The 5000-nt window shown below is 40.7% G+C and overlaps 1 pseudogene; it reads right to left on the bottom strand.

Annotated features, from left to right (window-relative positions):
* Positions 1-1636: 1636 nt before the first annotated feature.
* On the bottom strand, positions 1637-4717 carry LOC119569792 (annotated as a pseudogene).
* Positions 4718-5000: the final 283 nt, after the last annotated feature.

Raw genomic sequence — 5000 nt, 5'->3', positions numbered from 1 at the left:
GTACGCGGTGTCACGTGTCAGGCCGACCCGGCGAGGGCCTTACCACGCCGGGCGCTAAGCATGAACTCTCCGAGGCCCAGGTCATCCTCGATATAAGTAGTGACTGTTCCAGCTGCCGGAAGCAATAGAAGCAGCTGGAAGAAGCATGGAGGGAGTGAGGTGAGGTCACCGGTCCCGTCTGCTACATTGTACATGCGGTGGCCGCAATGTACAATATAGCAGAAGGGACCGGTGACTTCACCACGCTCCCATGCTTCCTCCAGCTGCTTCTATTGCTTCCCGCGGCTGGAATGGTCACTACTTATAGCAAGGATGACCTAGCCTCTGGGGAGGTACCGAAGTCATTCTGCACAGAATGCGAATAGGTTACCACTGTTCATGGCAGATCATAAAAACAATAGAACGTGAAGAGAGGTGTTGCATGCATTGCAGCAAGCCGAACGCCACACTCGTACATTACTTAGAGACTTGTGTGCACACGCAATTCCTGGGGACAAGGTCCGCAGAACACAGTCGTCATGCTGGTAAAGAGATTATGTGAGATGCTTTTTCAATAACGGTATGCTCATGTTTGAGCAGCCGTGGACCTCTCCACCATCCTTCGCCACTAAACTCGATCTTACGCTTTTCTTTCCACTTATACCATCGACAGCCCGCAAATATCTTTGATATTGTCGCTCAGTCTTGTCTTCGGTTTGCCTCTTCCTCTGTTTCCTATCACCATCCCGGGTCAGCAAGTTTTTCTCAATACTTTTACTTCTCATTACATGACCAATAAACTTTAATTTCCTGTGAGATGCTTACACCATGGCTAAAGGAGCACCTGCTGGCAATCCCACCGCCACGGTAAGCACCGAGTATCAGAGAACCAAATGAGACAGCCACAAAAAGCCATATGGCCGGGCCATAAGTGAAAGGCCTGGGCAAAGCCAGAACTTCGCAAATCTCATTATTACTACTACTACACGTCCAGGTGGTAAGGTCGCCTAGCCCTCCCCCTCCGGGCAGGTTGACCTGACACGTGGACCCGCGTTACCACCCCCAGACATCGTCTCGAGTGTTCCATACTGTATATATATATATATATATATATATATATATATATATATATATATATATATATATATATATATATATATGTGTGTGTGTGTGTGTGTATTGAATATTTGTCCGTTTATTGTTTTGTTAGGGTCCATGATCAGAAGAATAGTGGTATAATGTATGTTCTGCAACACTTTATTCAAATTGAAATATCACATTGCATTATTATTTACTATCATTGTGGATCTTCATGATCAGAATCATGGGTAAAAGCTCGATTTATATAATCAAACGTTTTTTCATCGCCCTCGACTCCGGGAGACGGGGCTCGGGATGATTACAAAACCCAAAACAGTTACTCGGGGAGCTCGCAGTCACCTCCGGATCCACCCGCTTCTGCTGCCTCTGGGTTTCTTGTCTATGTACGGTTGTAATTACAAAGGGACCCCTACAGGTTTTCTGTAGAAAAAATCGTTTTGTAAAAAGAGTTGCGAAAATGAAGTCAATGATTTTTTTTTTCTTTTTTTTCTTTTTTTTTTTGTCAAAGACTGACATCTCACTTGAGTATTGCATATATAATGCATCTTTTCACATCTTGAAAAAATACAAAAAAACATTATGTTACCTTAAAATAGCGAAATGAAAAACTATCTGACAATTTCAGCTTTAAGTACATAACCAATGCAGTAACTACAGTAAATGCTGTCATTAATATCAAACAGACTCAACAGCACCCACACCAAGTTTGCCAAATAAAGCACTTGACGCTATTCCAATGACGCTGCAAAGGGACGTTGCCATATATTCTCCTGTAAAGAAGCAAAGAAACACAGAAAAAGGAAACTTTCACAATAATCTGTCGTCAGCAGGTGATCAGACCTGTTGTTGCCCCCTCCGTTGCTCCCACAAGGATCTACACTTTTTTTAAAACTAAATTACTACTATATGGACCGGGTTTCTGACTTTAAAATGCCCTAGAATAACCCCATGACGCCCCTTTTGGAAAAACTATTCTAAATCGGACTAATCAAATGGACTAAAGGACCAATCAAATGGTGAGGGTTGCGATCCATTTATAGTTGGTTTGGACATAAATTATATGTATACATTATGAAGAATTTCCTGGTAATGTTAGACTTTTATGATTTAAACAAACGTATCCACTCACAAACAGTGTAAATCTCACGTTATTATTTCCTCCTTTTGGCTACAATATACCAACTTCATAATATTCCTTTAATATTCCTTTGCAGTATACGTCGCTTGCCGTCAGTTGTGAATTTAGCTTCCCATCATATTTCTAGCTGAAATGTTAGCCGTCTTCGGCAGATAAATCTTCTCCACTTCGACCAGTGAATTTTTTTGTTGTATTTTCTTTTTACTTCATTTTGAATAATAAAAAAACAGGTGTATGAGATGAGTTTCCTGGAAGGACTGATGTGGCCATACACACACACACACATATGTATATTATATATATATATATATATATATATATATATATATATATATATATATATATATATATATATATATTTATATATATATATATATAAATATATGGGCCGCGGTGGCCGAATGGTTAGAGAGTCGGACTCCAGACTGTCATGACGGCAATCTGAGTTCGAGGGTTCGAGTCACCGGCCGGCGCGTTGTTTCCCTTGGGCAAGGAACTTCACCTCGATTGCCTGCCTAGCCATGGGTGGCCAAGCCAGCCCCAAATCAGTGCCAGGTAAATAGAGATGGTGACTCGATAAAAACACCGGGCGGAAGGCAATGGCAAACCCCGCTCTAAATTTCTAAGAAAAATCATTGAAGCCCATGATCGTCAAGGCCCGCGGTGGCTGAATGGTTAGAGCGTCGGACTCAAGACTATCACGACGGAAATCGAATTCGGGGTTCGAGTCACCGACCGCCGCGTTGTTCCCTTGGGCAAGGAATCCCTTTTTGCCGGCACTCTCTGTGGAAAAGGAACTGGGGGCCTACAGTATCACTCCAAGAGCATCACAAAATGAAAATACAATTAAGTTCTGCTGGGACCCGGGGGCTCAGACATAACCCACCGTTAAAAGAAGAATATATATTTATATATATAATTTTATATATATTTATATATTATATATCAGGATAGAAAAGTAAAATGGTGATAGTAAATAGAAATCACCGAACCTTTAACTCTCGACGATGTCAACGAGAAAAGTGTCCCCGGGATACTTTATATTCCCGGGTGAAACTTGGAAGCGTTGCCAGAAAACCACGTCCAGGTCCTCGTGTGAAAGGGCCCATCAGTATTATCAAAAGAATTAAACAGGCTATAACTACAGGCCCCTTTGTTGAGGCTACGTCCCAGTACACAACCTAAAAGTAATATTCTTTATTTTGAACAGTATAGTGAGGCGAAGATCCTTGAAAAAATATTGGGTTCAGGATAGGCAAGCCCTTGACAATAGATTAGAGTACTACTGCAATGACCTATCTTCCTTTCTGAGTGAAATGATGTTCACTGCAGAGAATCAAATATCATTTTTGAGTAGTCATTTACAGACTTGCGATCACTGGAATCACTTTGGGAAGAGCCGAAGGTTATTAAAATCAGTTGAGCTTTAAATTTTTTTGTTAATTCATCTGTGCTTTCCGTCTCTCTTTTGATGAATCTCAATTTTCTTCTTTTATTTCCTTTGGCAGTTTTGATTTCGTATTCAATTTGTCAGTTATCAGTAGCAAAAGATTTTCCTATAAGTCCAAAGAAAAGGGGCTGCCTGCAGACAATGATAAGAAATATTAAAAAAAAATTATATTTAGTCACCTGCATTTTTTTCAAAGGCCTATAGGTATAGATATCTTTCATAAGAAACGCATTTAAATGTTCAAATATTTTCTTTCAGTCTAGGCAACCAAAAGCCTTAATTAAACGTCCCTACACGCCCTACGAGACACTTGCCTAAAAATAATAATTCCATTTAAACACATTTTTGTCTAGATACATTAAGAGCTCTGGTTTTGACATACCTTTGTTGCAGTTTATTTTATAATCAACAGTTGTGTTTTCTGGGTTTGTAACTCGATTCTAGTTCTCGTGATGCCCCTTCTAGTGAGTTCGTGCTGGCTGCAAGAGGGTTGGTATGACAAATTATCCTTGATCTCTGGGGGTTTTCTTGTGCCTCCTTGGGGTCACACCTAGTTGAAAGAGATGCTGGAAACGGCAGCCGGAGGTACAGAATTGTTTCCCAAAACCCGTGTAGCAAAATTGGCGGCCAGATAACTGTAATTACATATACGAAATTATGTTCTGAATAATGTATGTATATACAATGATAATGTAGCAAATACTTTTATCTTTACGATCTCTAACTTTTCAAGGTAAGTCAGACAAACACTAGCACAGCTTAGAGATAATTTTTTGTTTGCCAGACACTCACTGCTCCACTTGCCTTAAGAAAAGTTCTGGTAGGTGTTAACAAATTTTGGGGGGCAAGTGACACATCCCCCCAGTGTACCCCTATGTCAGCGCCATGGCTAAGCGGTACACCTGTTGTCCCCACGTGTTTTCAAGCACTATAACCCGTCGCAGGAACCTTTTACCATATTTCTGGGCCGCAACTGCAACACAACAGTATCGTGAAGACTCACCGGGGGCGTATGGCGGTAGGTGTCATCGAGGTGGCCCATGCACATCCTAGAAAAAGCATTTGAAAATTGTTGTCGCGCAAAGTTGTTTGATATAGAGTTACAAAATGAATAAAATATTAACATTAATAAAAAAGCTTCAATCCATATATTTTATATAGTCTGGATACATTTTCTTTACCAAAACCCATAAGTATGAGAAAGTGTGTGTGTGGTGTGTGTGTGTGTGTGTTTTGTGTGTGTGTGTGTGTGTGGGTGTGTGTAGTGTGTTTTGGGACTTGTCCAATAACCTTTACCTTTAATCCTAAACTTTCAACACTTTGATCCCCCGT

The sequence above is a fragment of the Penaeus monodon genome, unplaced genomic scaffold (genome assembly GCF_015228065.2).
Source record: "Penaeus monodon isolate SGIC_2016 unplaced genomic scaffold, NSTDA_Pmon_1 PmonScaffold_18727, whole genome shotgun sequence".
Classification (NCBI taxonomy): Eukaryota; Metazoa; Arthropoda; class Malacostraca; order Decapoda; family Penaeidae; genus Penaeus; species Penaeus monodon.
The sequence above is the reverse complement of the archived record's forward strand: the minus strand, read 5'-3'. Positions and strand labels throughout refer to the sequence as shown.